The sequence below is a fragment of the Mustelus asterias genome, chromosome 21 (assembly GCF_964213995.1).
Source record: "Mustelus asterias chromosome 21, sMusAst1.hap1.1, whole genome shotgun sequence".
Lineage (NCBI taxonomy): Eukaryota > Metazoa > Chordata > Chondrichthyes > Carcharhiniformes > Triakidae > Mustelus > Mustelus asterias.
Window position 1 is genome coordinate 27,562,632 of NC_135821.1, and position 19,789 is coordinate 27,582,420.

Below are 19,789 nucleotides of genomic sequence, written 5' to 3' on the forward strand. Positions count from 1 at the left end.
TGGTTTTGAGGCCGTTTCATGGGTTGGATTGGATTGGACTGGATTGGATTGGATTGGATTGGATGCCGTTCCTTGCATTGGATTGGATTGGATTGGATTGGATTTGATTGGATTGGATTGGATTGGATTGGATGTCGTTACTTGGATTGGATTGGATTGGATTGGATTGGATGCAGTTACTTGGATTGGATTGGATTGGATTGGAAGCCGTTACTTGGATTGGATTGGATTAGATTGGATTGGATTGGATTGGACGTGATTGGATGCCGTTACTTGGATTGGATTGGATTTGATTGGATTGGAAAGGATTGGATGCCGGTACTTGGATTGGATTGGATTGGATTGGATTGGATTGGATAGGATTGGATTGGATTGGATTGGATTGGATTGGATTGGATGCCGATACTTGGATTGGATTAGATGCCGTTACTTGGATTGGACTGGATTGGATTGGATTGGATTGGTTGCCGTTACTTGGATTGGATTGAATTGGAGTGGATTGGATTGGATTGGACTGATTTGGATGCCGTTACTTGGGATGGATTGGATTGGATTGGATTGGATGCCGTTACTTGGATTGGATTGGATTGGATTGGTTAGGATTGGATGCCGGTACTTGGATTGGATTGGATTGGATTGGATTGGATTGGATTGGGTGCCGTTACTTTGATTGGATTGAATTGGAGTGGATTGGATTGGATTGGACTGATTTGGATGCCGTTACTTGGGATGGATTGGATTGGATTGGATTGGATTGGACTGGATGCCGTTACTTGAATTGGATTGGATTGGATTGGATGCCGTTACTTTGTTTGGATTGGATTGGATTGGATTGGATTGGATGCCGTTACTTGGATTGGATTGGATTGGATAGGTTTGGATGCCGGTACTTGGATTGGATTGGATTGGATTGGATTGGATTGGATGCTGAAACTTCGATTGGATTGGATTGGATACGATTGGATTGGTTGCCGTTCCTTGGATTGGACTGGATTGGATTGGATTGGATGACGTTACTTGGATTGGATTGAATTGGATTGGATTGGATGCCGTTACTTGGATTGGATTGGATTGGATGCAGTTACTTGGATTGGATTGTATTGGATTGGATTGGATGCCCTTTCTTGGATTGGATTGAATTGGTTTGAATTGGATTGTATTGGACTGGTTTTGAGGCCGTTTCATGGGTTGGATTGGATTGGACTGGATTGGATTGGATTGGATTGGATGCCGTTCCTTGCATTGGATTGGATTGGATTGGATTTGGTTGGATTGGATTGGATTGGATTGGATTGGATTGGATTGGATGTCGTTACTTGGATTGGATTGGATTGGATTGGATTGGATTGGATGCAGTTACTTGGATTGGATTGGATTGGATTGGATTGGATTGGATTGGATTGGTTGCCGTTACTTTGATTGGATTGAATTGGAGTGGATTGGATTGGATTGGACTGATTTGGATGCCGTTACTTGGGATGGATTGGATTGGATTGGATTGGATTGGATGTGATTGGATGCCGTAACTTGGATTGGATTGGATTTGATTGGATTGGATAGGATTGGATGCCGGTACTTGGATTGGATTGGATTGGATTGGATTGGATAGGATAGGATTGGATTGGATTGGATTGGATTGGATTGGATTGGATTGGATTGGATTGGATTGGATTGGATTGGATGCCGATACTTGGATTGGATTAGATGCCGTTACTTGGACTGGACTGGATTGGATTGGATTGGATTGGATTGGTTTCCGTTACTTGGATTGGATTGAATTGGAGTGGATTGGATTGGATTGGACTGATTTGGATGCCGTTACTTGGGATGGATTGGATTGGATTGGATTGGATTGGATGCCGTTACTTGGATTGGATTGGATTGGATTGGTTAGGATTGGATGCCGGTACTTGGATTGGATTGGATTGGATTGGATTGGATTGGATTGGTTGCCGTTACTTTGATTGGATTGAATTGGAGTGGATTGGATTGGATTGGACTGATTTGGATGCCGTTACTTGGGATGGATTGGATTGGATTGGATTGGATTGGACTGGATGCCGTTACTTGAATTGGATTGGATTGGATTGGATGCCGTTACTTGGTTTGGATTGGATTGGATTGGATTGGATTGGATGCCGTTACTTGGATTGGATTGGATTGGATAGGTTTGGATGCCGGTACTTGGATTGGATTGGATTGGATTGGATTGGATGCTGAAACTTCGATTGGATTGGATTGGATACGATTGGAGTGGTTGCCGTTACTTGGATTGGATTGGATTGGATTGGATTGGATTGGATGACGTTACTTGGATTGGATTGAATCGGATTGGATTGGATGCCGTTACTTGGATTGGATTGGATTGGATGCAGTTACTTGGATTGGATTGGATTGGATTGGATTGGATTGGATGCCCTTTCTTGGATTGGATTGAACTGGTTTGAATTGGATTGTATTGGACTGGTTTTGAGGCCGTTTCATGGGTTGGATTGGATTGGACTGGATTGGATTGGATTGGATTGGATGCCGTTCCTTGCATTGGATTGGATTGGATTGGATTGGATTTGATTGGATTGGATTGGATTGGATTGGATTGGATGTCGTTACTTGGATTGGATTGGATTGGATTGGATTGGATTGGATGCAGTTACTTGGATTGGATTGGATTGGATTGGATTGGATTGGATTGGATTGGATTGGTTGCCGTTACTTTGATTGGATTGAATTGGAGTGGATTGGATTGGATTGGACTGATTTGGATGCCGTTACTTGGGATGGATTGGATTGGATTGGATTGGATTGGACGTGATTGGATGCCGTTACTTGGATTGGATTGGATTTGATTGGATTGGATAGGATTGGATGCCGGTACTTGGATTGGATTGGATTGGATTGGATTGGATAGGATTGGATTGGATTGGATTGGATTGGATTGGATTGGATTGGATTGGATTGGATTGGATTGGATTGGATTGGATGCCGATACTTGGATTGGATTCGATGCCGTTACTTGGACTGGACTGGATTGGATTGGATTGGATTGGATTGGTTGCCGTTACTTGGATTGGATTGAATTGGAGTGGATTGGATTGGATTGACTGATTTGGATGCCGTTACTTGGGATGGATTGGATTGGATTGGATTGGATTGGACTGGATGCCGTTACTTGAATTGGATTGGATTGGATTGGATGCCGTTACTTGGTTTGGATTGGATTGGATTGGATTGGATTGGATGCCGTTACTTGGATTGGATTGGATTGGATAGGTTTGGATGCCGGTACTTGGATTGGATTGGATTGGATTGGATTGGATGCTGAAACTTCGATTGGATTGGATTGGATACGATTGGAGTGGTTGCCGTTACTTGGATTGGATTGGATTGGATTGGATTGGATTGGATGAGGTTACTTGGATTGGATTGAATCGGATTGGATTGGATGCCGTTACTTGGATTGGATTGGATTGGATTGGATGCAGTTACTTGGATTGGATTGGATTGGATTGGATTGGATGCCCTTTCTTGGATTGGATTGAATTGGTTTGAATTGGATTGTATTGGACTGGTTTTGAGGCCGTTTCATGGGTTGGATTGGATTGGACTGGATTGGATTGGATTGGATTGGATGCCGTTCCTTGCATTGGATTGGATTGGATTGGATTGGATTTGATTGGATGGATTGGATTGGATTGGATTGGATTGGATTGGATTGGATTGGATTGGATTGGATTGGATTGGATTGGATGTCGTTACTTGGATTGGATTGGATTGGATTGGATGCAGTTACTTGGATTGGATTGGATTGGATTGGAAGCCGTTACTTGGATTGGATTGGATTGGATTGGATGCCGTTACTTGGATTGGATTGGATTGGATTGGATTCGATGCCGTTACTTGTATTGGATTGGATTGGATTGGATAGGATTGTATTGGATTGGGTGCCGTTACTTGGATGGAATTGGATTGGATTGGATCGGATGCCGTTACTTGGATTGGATTGGATTCGATTGGATTGGATGCCGATACTTGGATTGGATTAGATGCCGTTACTTGCATTGGACTGGATTGGATTGGATTGGATTGGATTGCTTGCCGTTACTTGGATTGGATTGAATGGGAGTGGATTGGATTGGATTGGACTGATTTGGATGCCGTTACTTGGGATGGATTGGATTGGATTGGATTGGATGCCGTTACTTGGATTGGATTGGATTGGATGCCGTTACTTGGTTTGGATTGGATTGGATTGGATGCCGTTACTTGGATTGGATTGCATTGGATTGGATAGGATTGGATGCCGGTACTTGGATTGGATTGGATTGGATTGGATTGAATTGGATGCCGTTTCTTGGATTGGATTGGATTGGATTGGATTGGATTGGATTGGATTTGATTGGATTGGATTGGATTGGGTTGGATGACGTTACTTGGATTGGATTGGATTGGATTGGATTGGATTGGATTGTTTTGGATTGGATTGGATTGGATTGGATTGGATGCCGTTCCTTGGATTGGATTGGATTGGATTGGATTGGATTGGATTGGATTGGATTGGATTGGATTGGATTGGATTGGAATGGACTGGACAGGATGCCGTTACTTGGATTGTATTGGATTGTGTTAGATTGGATTGGATGGGGTTACTTGGATAGTATTGGATTGGAGCCGTTACTTTGATTGGATTGGATTGGATTGGATTGGATGTATTTACCGGGATTGTATTGGATTGTGTTGGATTGGATTGGATTGGATTGGAATGGATTCGATGCCGTTACTTGGATTGGATTGGATGCGGTTACTTGGATTGGATTGGATTGGATCGGATACCGTTAATTGGATTTGATTGAATTGGATTGGATGCCGTTACTTGGATTGGATTGGATTGGATTGGATTCGATGCCGTTACTTGGATTGGTTTGAATTGGATTGGATTGGATTGGATGCCGTGACTTGGTTTGGATTGGATTGGATTGGATTGGATGCCGTTACTTGGATTGGATTGGATTTGATTGGAGTGGATAGGATTGGATGCCGTTACTTGGATTGGATTGGATTGGATTGGATTGGATTGGATTGGATTGGATTGGATTGGATTGGATTGGATTGGATTGGATTGGATTGGATTGGATTGGATTGGAATGGACTGGACTGGATGCCGTTACTTGGATTGGATTGGATTGTGTTAGCTTGGATTGGATTGGATTGGATTGGATTCGATTGGATTCGATTGGATTGGATTGGATTGGATGCCTTTACTTGGATTGGATTGGATTGGATGCCGTTACTTGGATTGGATTGGATGGGGTTACTTGGATAGGATTGGATTGGAGCCGTTACTTTGATTGGATTGGATTGGATTGGATTGGATGTATTTAACTGGATTGTATTGGATTGTTTTGGATTGGATTGGATTGGATTGGAATGGATTCGATGCCGTTACTTGGATTGGATTGGATGCGGTTACTTGGATTGGATTGGATTGGATCGGATGCCGTTAATTGGATTTGATTGAATTGGATTGGATGCCGTTACTTGGATTGGATTGGATTGGATTGGATTGGATGCCGTTACTTGGATTGGATTGGATTGGATTGGATGCCGATACTTGGATTGGATTACATGCCGTTCCTTGGATTGGATTGGATTGGATTGGATTGGATTGGATTGGTTGCCGTTACTTGGATTGGATTGAATTGGAGTGGATTGAATTGGATTGGACTGATTTGGATGCCGTTACTAGGAATGGATTGGATTGGATTGGATTGGATGCCGTTACTTGGATTGGATTGGATTGGATGCCGTTACTTGGTTTGGATAGGATTGGATTGGATTGGTTTGGATGCCGTTACTTGGATTGGATTGGATTGGATTGGATAGGATTGGATGCCGGTACTTGGATTGGATTGGATTGGATTGGATTGGTTGCCGTTACTTGGATTGGATTGAATTGGAGTGGATTGGATTGGATTGGATTGGATGCCGTTACTTGGATTGGATTGGATTGGAATGGATGCCGTTACTTGGTTTGGATTGGATTGGATTGGATGCCGTTACTTGGATTGGATTGGATAGGATTGGATGCCGGTACTTGGATTGGATTGGATTGGATTGGATTGGATTGGATGGATGCTGATCCTTCGATTGGATTGGATTGGATACGATTGGATTGGTTGCCGTTACTTGGATTGGATTGGATTGGATGACGTTACTTGGATTGTATTGAATTGGATTGGATTGGATGCCGTTACTTGGATTGGATTGGATTGGATTGGATTGGAATGGATTGGATGCCCTTTCTTGGATTGGATTGAATTGGTTTGAATTGGATTGGATTGGACTTGTTTTGAGGCTGTTTCATGGGTTGGATTGGATTGGACTGGATTGGATTGGATTGGATGCCGTTCCTTGCATTGGATTGGATTGGATTGGATTGGATTGGATTGGATTGGATTGGATTGGATTGGATTGGATTGGATTGGATGACGTTACAAGGATTGGATTGGATTGGATTGGATGCCGTTACTTGGATTGGATTGGATTGGTTTGGATTGGAAGCCGTTACTTGGATTGGATTGTATTGGATTGGATGCCGTTACTTGTATTGGATTGGATTGGATTGGATTCGATAGGATTGGATTGGATTGGATGCCGTTACTTGGATTGGATTCGATTGCATTGGATTGGATGCCGTTACCTGGATGGGATTGGATTGGATTGGATTGGATGCCGTTACTTGGATTGGATTGGATTGGATTGGATTGAATTGGATTGGATGGGATGCCGTTACTTGGATTGGATTGAATTGGATTGGGTTGGATGCCGTTACTTGGATTGGATTGGATTGTTTTGGATTGGATTGGATTGGATTGGATTGGATTGGATTGGATTGGATTGGATTGGATTGGATTGGATTGGATTGGATTGGAATGGACTGGACAGGATGCCGTTACTTGGATTGTATTGGATTGTGTTAGATTGGATTGGATGGGGTTACTTGGATAGTATTGGATTGGAGCCGTTACTTTGATTGGATTGGATTGGATTGGATTGGATGTATTTACCTGGATTGTATTGGATTGTGTTGGATTGGATTGGATTGGATTGGAATGGATTCGATGCCGTTACTTGGATTGGATTGGATGCGGTTACTTGGATTGGATTGGATTGGATCGGATACCGTTAATTGGATTTGATTGAATTGGATTGGATGCCGTTACTTGGATTGGATTGGATTGGATTGGATGCCGTTACTTGGATTGGTTTGAATTGGATTGGATTGGATTGGATGCCGTGACTTGGTTTGGATTGGATTGGATTGGATTGGATGCCGTTACTTGGATTGGATTGGATTTGATTGGAGTGGATAGGATTGGATGCCGTTACTTGGATTGGATTGGATTGGATTGGATTGGATTGGATTGGATTGGATTGGATTGGATTGGATTGGATTGGATTGGATTGGATTGGATTGGATTGGATTGGAATGGACTGGACTGGATGCCGTTACTTGGATTGGATTGGATTGTGTTAGCTTGGATTGGATTGGATTGGATTGGATTCGATTGGATTCGATTGGATTGGATTGGATTGGATTGGATGCCTTTACTTGGATTGGATTGGATTGGATGCCGTTACTTGGATTGGATTGGATGGGGTTACTTGGATAGGATTGGATTGGAGCCGTTACTTTGATTGGATTGGATTGGATTGGATTGGATGTATTTACCTGGATTGTATTGGATTGTGTTGGATTGGATTGGATTGGATTGGAATGGATTCGATGCCGTTACTTTGATTGGATTGGATGCGGTTACTTGGATTGGATTGGATTGGATCGGATGCCGTTAATTGGATTTGATTGAATTGGATTAGATGCCGTTACTTGGATTGGATTGGATTGGATTGGATTGGATGCCGTTACTTGGATTGGATTGGATTGGATTGGATGCCGATACTTGGATTGGATTACATGCCGTTCCTTGGATTGGATTGGATTGGATTGGATTGGATTGGATTGGTTGCCGTTACTTGGATTGGATTGAATTGGAGTGGATTGGATTGGATTGGACTGATTTGGATGCCGTTACTAGGAATGGATTGGATTGGATTGGATTGGATGCCGTTACTTGGATTGGATTGGATTGGATGCCGTTACTTGGTTTGGATAGGATTGGATTGGATTGGTTTGGATGCCGTTACTTGGATTGGATTGGATTGGATTGGATAGGATTGGATGCCGGTACTTGGATTGGATTGGATTGGATTGGATTGGTTGCCGTTACTTGGATTGGATTGGATTGGATTGGATGCCGTTACTTGGATTGGATTGGATAGGATTGGATGCCGGTACTTGGATTGGATTGGATTGGATTGGATTGGATTGGATGGAGTAACTTGGATTGGATTGGATTGCATTGGATTGGATTGGATTCGATTGGATTACACTGGATCCCGTTACTTGGATTGGATTGGATTAGAACATAGAACATAGAACATTACAGCGCAGAACAGGCCCTTCGGCCCACGATGTTGCACCGACCAGTTAAAAAAATAAACTGTGACCCTCCAACCTAAACCAATTTCTTTTCGTCCATGAACCTGTCTACGGATCTCTTAAACGCCCCCAAACTAGGCGCATTTACTACTGATGCTGGCAGGGCATTCCAATCCCTCACCACCCTCTGGGTAAAGAACCTACCCCTGACATCGGTTCTATAACTACCCCCCCTCAATTTAAAGCCATGCCCCCTCGTGCTGGATTTCTCCATCAGAGGAAAAAGGCTATCACTATCCACCCTATCTAAACCTCTAATCATCTTATATGTTTCAATAAGATCCCCTCTTAGCCGCCGCCTTTCCAGCGAAAACAATCCCAAATCCCTCAGCCTCTCCTCATAGGATCTCCCCTCCATACCAGGCAACATCCTGGTAAACCTCCTCTGCACCCTCTCCAAAGCCTCCACATCCTTCCTGTAATGTGGGGACCAGAACTGCACACAGTACTCCAAGTGCGGCCGCACCAGAGTTGTGTACAGTTGCAACATAACGCTACGACTCCTAAATTCAATCCCCCTACCAATAAACGCCAAGACACCATATGCCTTCTTAACAACCTTATCTACTTGATTCCCAACTTTCAGGGATCTATGCACACATACACCTAGATCCCTCTGCTCCTCCACACTATTCAAAGTCCTCCCGTTAGCCCTATACTCAACACATCTGTTATTCCTACCAAAGTGAATTACCTCACACTTCTCCGCATTAAACTCCATCCGCCACCTCTCGGCCCAACTTTGCAACCTGTCTAAGTCTTCCTGCAAACTACGACACCCTTCCTCACTGTCTACCACACCACCGACTTTGGTGTCATCAGCAAATTTGCTAATCCACCCAACTATACCCTCATCCAGATCATTAATAAATATTACAAACAGCAGTGGCCCCAAAACAGATCCCTGAGGTACACCACTTGTAACCGCACTCCATGATGAATATTTACTATCAACCACCACCCTCTGTTTCCTATCCGCTAGCCAATTCCTGATCCAATTTCCTAGATCACCCCCAATCCCATACATCTGCATTTTCTGCAGAAGCCTACCATGGTGAACCTTATCAAACGCCTTACTAAAATCCATATATACCACGTCCACTGCCTTGCCCCCATCCACCTCCTTGGTCACTTTCTCAAAAAACTCAATAAGGTTAGTAAGGCACGACCTACCTGCCACAAAACCATGCTGACTATCACCTATCAATTCATTACTCTCCAAATAACTATAAATCCTATCCCTTATAATTTTTTCCAACATCTTGCCGACAACAGAAGTGAGACTCACCGGTCTATAATTCCCGGGGAAGTCTCTGTTCCCCTTCTTAAACAATGGGACAACATTCGCTAACCTCCAATCTTCTGGTACTATACCAGAGGCCAACGACGACCTGAAGATCAGAGCCAGAGGCTCTGCAATCACTTCTCTTGCCTCCCAGAGAATCCTTGGATAAATCCCATCCGGACCAGGGGATTTATCTATTTTCAGACCCTCCAGAATATCCTGCACATCCTCCTTATCAACTGTAATACTGTCTATTCTACTCCCTTGCAACCCAGTGTCCTCCTCAGCTATATTCATGTCCCCTTGCGTGAACACCGAAGAGAAATATTGGTTCAATGCTTCACCAATCTCCTCCGGTTCCACACATAACTTCCCTCTGCCATCTATAACTGGCCCTAAACTTGCCCTAACCAACCTTCTGTTCTTGACATACCTATAGAACGCCTTAGGATTCTCTTTAACCCTATCCGCCAAAGTCTTCTCATGTCCCCTTTTAGCCCTTCTAAGCTCGCTCTTCAACTCCCTCTTAGCCAATCTAAAGCTTTCTAGTGCACTACCCGAGTGCTCACGTCTCATCCGAAAATCAGCCTCCTTTTTCTTTTTAACCAACAAAGAAACTTTTTTGGTGCACCACGGTTCCCTAGCCCTACCAATTGGATTGGATTGGATTGGATTGGATTGGATTGGATTGGACTGATTTGGATGCCGTTACTTGGGATGGATTGGATTGGATTGGAATGGTTTGGATTGGATTGGATTGGATTGGATTGGAATGGTTTGGATGCCGTTACATGGGTTCAATTGGATTGGATTGGATTGGGTTGGATGCCGTTACTTGGATGGATTGGATTGGATTGGATTCGATGCCGTTACTTGGATTGTATTGAATTGGATTGAATTGGATTGGATTGGAATGGTTTGGATGCCGTTACATGGGTTGAATTGGATTGGATTCGATTGGATTGGATGCCGCGACTTTGTTTGGATTGGATTGGATTGGATTGGACTGAATGCCATTACTTGGTTCGGATTGGATTGGATTAGATTGGATTGGATTGGATTGGATTGGACGTGATTGGATGCCGTTACTTGGATTGGATTGGATTTGACTGGATTGGATAGGATTGGATGCCGGTACTTGGATTGGATTGGATTGGATAGGATTGGATTGGATTGGATTGGATTGGATTGGATTGGAGTGGATTGGATTGGATGCCGATACTTTGATTGGATTAGATGCCGTTACTTGGATTGGACTGGATTGGATTGGATTGGATTGGTTGCTGTTACTTGGATTGGATTGAATTGGAGTGGATTGGATTGGATTGGACTGATTTGGATGCCGTTATTTGGGATGGATTGGATTGGATTGGATTGGATTGGATGCCGTTACTTGGATTGGATTGGATTGGATGCCGTTACTTGGTTTGGATTGGATTGGATTGGATTGGATTGGATGCCGTTACTTGGATTGGATTGGATTGGATTGGATAGGATTGGACGCCGGTACTTGGATTGGATTGGATTGGATAGGATGGGATTGGATTGGATTGGATTGGATTGGATTGGTTGGATTGGATTGGATTGGATTGGATTGGATTGGATTGGATTGGATTGGATTGGATTGGATTGGATTGGATTGGAATGGAATGGACTGGACTGGATGCCGTTACTTGGATTGGATTGTATTGTGTTAGCTTGGATTGGATTGGATTGGATTGGATTGGATTCGATTGGATTCGATTGGATTGGATTGGATGCCGTTACTTGGATTGGATTGGATTGGATGCCGTTACTTGGATTGGATTGGATGGGGTTACTTGGATAGGATTGGATTGGAGCCGTTACTTTGATTGGATTGGATTGGATTGGATTGGATGTATTTACCTGGATTGTATTGGATTGTGTTGGATTGGATTGGATTGGATTGGAATGGATTCGATGCCGTTACTTGGATTGGATTGGATGCGGTTACTTGGATTGGATTGGATTGGATCGGATGCCGTTAATTGGATTTGATTGAATTGGATTGGATGCCGTTACTTGGATTGGATTGGATTGGATTGGATTGGATGCCGTTACTTGGATTGGATTGGATTGGATTGGATTGGATTGGATGCCGATACTTGGATTGGATTACATGCCGTTCCTTGGATTGGATTGGATTGGATTGGATTGGATTGGATTGGTTGCCGTTACTTGGATTGGATTGAATTGGAGTGGATTGGATTGGATTGGACTGATTTGGATGCCGTTACTAGGAATGGATTGGATTGGATTGGATTGGATGCCGTTACTTGGATTGGATTGGATTGGATTGGATGCCGTTACTTGGTTTGGATAGGATTGGATTGGATTGGTTTGGATGCCGTTACTTGGATTGGATTGGATTCGATTGGATAGGATTGGATGCCGGTACTTGGATTGGATTGGATTGGATTGGATTGGTTGCCGTTACATGGATTGGAGTGAATTGGAGTGGATTGGATTGGACTGATTTGGATGCCGTTTCCTGGGATGGATTGGATTGGATTGGATTGGATTGGATTGGATGCCGTTACTTGGATTGGATTGGAATGGATGCCGTTACTTGGTTTGGATTGGATTGGATTGGATTGGATTGGATGCCGTTACTTGGATTGGATTGGATAGGATTGGATGCCGGTACTTGGATTGGATTGGATTGGATTGGATTGGATTGGATGGATGCTGATCCTTCGATTGGATTGGATTGGATACGATTGGATTGGTTGCCGTTACTTGGATTGGATTGGATTGGATTGGATTGGATGACGTTACTTGGATTGGATTGAATTGGATTGGATTGGATGCCGTTACTTGGATTGGATTGGATTGGATTGGATTGGAATGGATTGGATGCCCTTTCTTGGATTGGATTGAATTGGTTTGAATTGGATTGGATTGGACTTGTTTTGAGGCTGTTTCATGGGTTGGATTGGATTGGACTGGATTGGATTGGATTGGATTGGATGCCGTTCCAGGCATTGGATTGGATTGGATTAGATTGGATTGGTTTGGTTTGGATTGGATTGGATTGGATTGGATGACGTTACTTGGATTGGATTGGATTGGATTGGATGCCGTTACTTGGATTGGATTGGATTGGATTGGATTGGATGCAGTGACTTGGATTGGATTGGATTGGTTTGGATTGGAAGCCGTTACTTGGATTGGATTGTATTGGATTGGATGCCGTTACTTGTATTGGATTGGATTGGATTGGATTCGATAGGATTGGATTGGATTGGATGCCGTTACTTGGATTGGATTCGATTGAATTGGATTGGATGCCGTTACTTGGATGGGATTGGATTGGATTGGATTGGATGCCGTTATTTGGATTGGATTGGATTGGATTGGATTGGATTGAATTGGATTGGATGGGATGCCGTTACTTGGATTGGATTGAATTGGATTGGATTGGATGCCGTTACTTGGATTGGATTGGTTTGGATTGGATTGTTTTGGATTGGATTGGATTGGATTGGATTGGATTGGATGCCGTTCCTTGGATTGGATTGGATTGGATTGGATTGGATTGGATTGGATTGGATTGGATTGGATTGGATTGGATTGGATTGGAATGGACTGGACTGGATGCCGTTACTTGGATTGGATTGGATTGTGTTAGATTGGATTGGATTGGATTGGATTGAATTGGATTGGATTCGATTGGATTCGATTGGATTCGATTGGATTCGATTGGATTGGATCGGATGCCGTTACTTGGATTGGATTGGATTGGATGTCGTTACTTGGATTGGATTGGATGGGGTTACTTGGATAGGATTGAATAGGAGCGGTTACTTTGATTGGATTGGATTGGATTGGATTGGATGTATTTACTTGGATTGTATTGGATTGTGTTGGATTGGATTGGATTGGATTGGAATGGATTCGATGCCGTTACTTGGATTGGATTGGATTAGATTGGATTGGATTGGATTGGACGTGATTGGATGCCGTTACTTGGATTGGATTGGATTTGATTGGATTGGATAGGATTGGATGCCGGTACTTGGATTGGATTGGATTGGATTGGATAGGATTGGGTTGGATTGGATTGGATTGGATTGGATTGGATGGGATTGGATTGGATGCCGATACTTGGATTGGATTAGATGCCGTTACTTGGATTGGACTGGATTGGATTGGATTGGATTGGATTGGTTGCCGTTACTTGGATTGGATTGAATTGGAGTGGATTGGATTGGATTGGACTGATTTGGATGCCGTTACTTGGGATGGATTCGATTGGATTGGATTGGATTGGATTGGATTGGATTGGATGCCGTTACTTGGATTGGATTGGATTGGATTGGATGCGGTTACTTGGAATGGATTGGATGCGGTTACTTGGATTGGATTGGATTGGATCGGATGCCGTTAATTGGATTTGTTTGAATTGGATTGGATGCCGTTACTTGGATGGATTGGATTGGATTGGATTCGATGCCGTTTCTTGGATTGTATTGAATTGAATTGAATTGGATTGGATTGGAATGGTTTGGACGCCGTTACATGGATTGAATTGGATTGGATTGGATTGGATTGGATGCCGCGACTTTGTTTGGATTGCATTGGATTGGATTGGACTGGATGTCATTACTTGGATTGGATTGGATTGGATTAGATTGGATTGGATTGGATTGGATTGGACGTGATTGGATGCCGTTACTTGGATTGGATTGGATTTGATTGGATTGGATAGGATTGGATGCCGTTACTTGGATTGGATAGGATTGGATTGGATTGGATTGGATTGGATTGGATTGGATTGGATTGGATTGGATTGGATTGGATTGGATTGGATTGGATTGGATTGGAGTGGATTGAATTGGATGCCGATACTTGGATTGAATTAGATGCCGTTACTTTGATTGGACTGGATTGGATTGGATTGGATTGGTTGCTGTAACTTGGATTGGATTGAATTGGAGTGGATTGGTTTGGATTGGATGATTTGGATGCCGTTATTTGGGATGGATTGGATTGGATTGGATTGGATTGGATTGGATTGGATGCCGTTACTTGAATTGGATTGGATTGGATTGGATGCCGTTACTTGGTTTGGATTGGATTGGATTGGTTGCAGTTACTTGGACTGGATTGGATTCGATTGGATTGGATTGGATTGGAATGGATTGGATGCCCTTTCTTGGATTGGATTGAATTGGTTTGAATTGGATTGGATTGGACTGGTTTAGAGGCCGTTTCATGGGTTGGATTGGATTGGACTAGATTGGATTGGATTGGATTGGATGCCGTTCCTTGCATTGGATTGGATTGGATTGGATTGGATTGGATTTGATTGGATTGGATTGGATTGGATTGGATGACGTTACTTGGATTGGATTGGATTGGATTGGATTGGATTGGATGCAGTTACTTGGATTGGATTGGATTGGATTGGAAGCTGTTACTTCGATTGGATTGGATTGGATTGGATGCCGTTACTTGGATTGGATTGGATTGGATTGGATTCGATGCCGTTACTTGTATTGGATTGGATTGGATTGGATTCGATAGGATTGGATTGGATTGGATGCCGTTACTTGGATTGGATTCGATTGCATTGGATTGGATGCCGTTACTTGGATGGGATTGGATTGTATTGGATTGGATTGGATGCCGTTACTTGGATTGGATTGGATTGGATTGGATTGAATTGGATTGGATGGGATGCCGTTACTTGGAGTGGATTGAATTGGATTGGATTGGATGCCGTTACTTGGATTGGATTGGATTGGATTGGATTGGATTGTTTTGGATTGGATTGGATATGATTGGATTGTGTTAGATTGGATTGGATTGGATTGAATTGGATTGGATTCGATTGGATTCGATTGGATTCGATTGGATTCGATTGGATTGGATTGGATGCCGTTACTTGGATTGGATTGGATTGAATTGGATGCCGTTACTTGGAATGGATTGGATGGGGTTTCTTGGATAGGATTGGATTGGAGCCGTTACTTTGATTGGATTGGATTGGATTGGATGTATTTACTTGGATTGTATTGGATTGTGTTGGATTGGATTGGATTGGATTGGAATGGATTCGATGCCGTTACTTGGATTGGATTGGATTAGATTGGATTGGATTGGATTGGATTGGACGTGATTGGATGCCGTTACTTGGAATGGATTGGATTTGATTGGATTGGATAGGATTGGAAGCCGGTACTTGGATTGGATAGGATTGGATAGGATTGGATTGGATTGGATTGGATTGGATTGGGTTGGATTGGATGCCGATACTTGGATTGGATTAGATGCCGTTACTTGGATTGGACTGGGCTGGATTGGATTGGATTGGATTCGTTGCCGTTACTTGGATTGGATTGAATTGGAGTGGATTGGATTGGATTGGACTGATTTGGATGCCGTTACTTGGGATGGATTGGATTGGATTGGATTGGATTGGATTGGATTGAATTGGATTGGACTGGATAGGATAGGATTGGATTGGATTGGATTGGATGCCGTTACTTGGATTGGATTGGATTGGATTGGATTGGATGCCGTTAGTTGGATTCGGTTGGATGGGATTACTTGGATAGGATTGGATTGGATGCCGTTACTTGCATTGGATTGGATTGGATTGGAATGGATGTATTTACTTGCATTGTATTGGATTGTGTTGGATTGGATTGGATTGGATTGGAATGGATTGGATGCCGTTACTTGGATTGGATTGGATGCGGTTACTTGGATTGGATTGGATTGGATCGGATGCCGTTAATTGGATTTGATTCAATTGGATTGGATGCCGTTACTTGGATGGATTGGATTGGATTGGATTAGATGCCTTTACTTGGATTGTATTGAATTGGATTGAATTGGATTGGATTGGAATGGTTTGGATGCCGTTACATGGGTTGAATTGGATTGGATTGGATTGGATGCCGCGACTTTGTTTGGATTGGATTGGATTGGATTGGACTGGATGCCATTACTTGGATTGGATTGGATTGGATTGGATTAGATTGGATTGGATTGGATTGGATTGGACGTGATTGGATGCCGTTACTTGGATTGGATTGGATTTGATTGGATTGGATAGGATTGGATGCCGGTACTTGGATTGGATTGGATTGGATAGGATTGGATTGGATTGGATTGGATTGGATTGGATTGGATTGGAGTGGATTGGATTGGATGCCGATACTTGGATTGGATTAGATGCCGTGACTTGGATTGGACTGGATTGGATTGGATTGGATTGGATTGGTTGCTGTTACTTGGATTGGATTGAATTGGAGTGGATTGGATTGAATTGGACTGATTTGGATGCCGTTATTTGGGATGGATTGGATTGGATTGGATTGGATTGAATGCCGTTACTTGGATTGGATTGGATTGGATTGGATGCCGTTACTTGGTTTGGATTGGATTGGATTGGATTGGATGCCGTTACTTGGATTGGATTGGATTGGATTGGATAGGATTGGACGCCGGTACTTGGATTGGATTGGATTGGATTGGTTGCCGTTCCTTGGATTGGATTGAATTGGAGTGGATTGGATTGGACTGATTTGGATGCCGTTACTTGGGATGGATTGGATTGGATTGAATTGGATTGGATGCCGTTACTTGGATTGGATTGGATTGGATTGGATGCCGTTTCTTGGTTTGGATTGGATTGGATTGGATGCCGTTTCTTGGATTGGATTGGATTGGATAGCATTGGATGCCGGTACTTAGATTGGATTGGATTGGATTGGATTGGATTGGATTGGATTGGATAGGATGCTGAAACTTCGATTGGATTGGATACGATTGGATTGGTTGCCGTTACTTGGATTGGTTTGGATTGGATTGGATTGGATTGGATTGGATGACGTTACTTGGATTGGATTGAATTGGATTGGATTGGATGCCGTTACTTGGATTGGATTGGATTGGATTGGGTTGGATTGGATTGGATGCAGTTACTTGGATTGGATTGGATTGGATTGGATTGGAATGGATTGGATGCCCTTTCTTGAATTGGATTGAATTGGTTTGAATTGGATTGGATTGGACTTGTTTTGAGGCTGTTTCATGGGTTGGATTGGATTGGACTGGATTGGATTGGATTGGATTGGATTGGATGCCGTTCCTTGCATTGGATTGGATTGGATTGGATTGGATTGGATTGGATGACGTTACTTGGATTGGATTGGATTGGATTGGATTGGATGCCGTTACTTGGATTGGATTGGATTGGATTGGATGAAGTTACTTGTATTGGATTGGATTGGTTTGGATTGGAAGCCGTTACTTGGATTGGATTGTATTGGATTGGATGCCGTTACTTGGATTGGATTGGATTGGATTGGATTGGATTGGATTCGATGCCGTTACTTGTATTGGATTGGATTGGATTGGATTCGATAGGATTGGATTGGATTGGATGCCGTTCCTTGGATTGGACTCGATTGCATTGGATTGGATGCCGTTACTTGGATGGGATTGGATTGTATTGGATTGGATGCCGTTACTTGGATAGGATTGGATTGGATTGAATTGGATTGGATGGGATGCCGTTACTTGGATTGGATTGAATTGGATTGGATTGGATGCCGTTACTTGGATTGGATTGGATTGGATTCGATTGGATTGGATTGTTTTGGATTGGATTGGATTGGATTGGATTGGATTGGATGCCGTTCCTTGGATTGGATTGGATTGGATTGGATTGGATTGGATTGGATTGAATTCGATTCGATTCGATTCGATTCGATTGGATTGGATTGGATTGGATGCCGCTACATGGATTGGATTGGATTGGATTGGATGTCGTTACTTGGATTGGATTGGATGGGGTTACTTGGATAGGATTGGATTGGAGCCGTTACTTTGATTGGATTGGATTGGATTGGATTGGATGTATTTACTTGGATTGTATTGGATTGTGTTGGATTGGATTGGATTGGATTGGAATGGATTCGATGCCGTTACTTGGATTGGATTGGATTAGATTGGATTGGATTGGATTGGACGTGATTGGATGCCGTTACTTGGATTGGATTGGATTTGATTGGATTGGATTGGATTGGATTGGATTGGATTGGATTGGATTGGATTGGATTGGATTGGATTGGATTGGATTGGATTGGATTGGATGCCGATACTTGGATTGGATTAGATACCGTTACTTGGATTGGACTGGATTGGATTGGATTGGATTGGTTGCCGTTACTTGGATTGGATTGAATTGGAGTGGATTGGATTGGATTGGACTGATTTGGATGCCGTTACTTGGGATGGATTGGATTGGATTGGATTGGATTGGAATGGTTTGGATGCCGTTACATGGGTTCAATTGGATTGGATTGGATTGGATTGGATGCCGTTACTTGGATGGATTGGATTGGATTGGATTCGATGCCGTTACTTGGATTGTATTGAATTGGATTGAATTGTATTGGACTGGAATGGTTTGGATGCCGTTACATGGGTTGAAATGGATTGGATTCGATTGGATTGGATGCCGCGACTTTGTTTGGATTGGATTGGATTGGACTGGATGCCATTACTTGGATCGGATTGGATTGGATTAGATTGGATTGGATTGGATAGGATTGGACGTGATTGGATGCCGTTACTTGGATTGGATTGGATTTGATTGGATTGGATAGGATTGGATGCCGGTACTTGGATTGGATTGGATTGGATTGGATAGGATTGGATTGGATTGGATTGGATTGGATTGGATTGGATTGGAGTGGATTGGATTGGATGCCGATACTTGGATTGGATTAGATGCCGTTACTTGGATTGGACTGGATTGGATTGGATTGGATTGGTTGCTGTTACTTGGATTGGATTGAATTGGAGTGGATTGGATTGGATTGGACTGATTTGGATGCCGTTATTTGGGATGGATTGGATTGGATTGGATTGGATTGGATTGGATTGGATAGGATTGGACGCCGGTA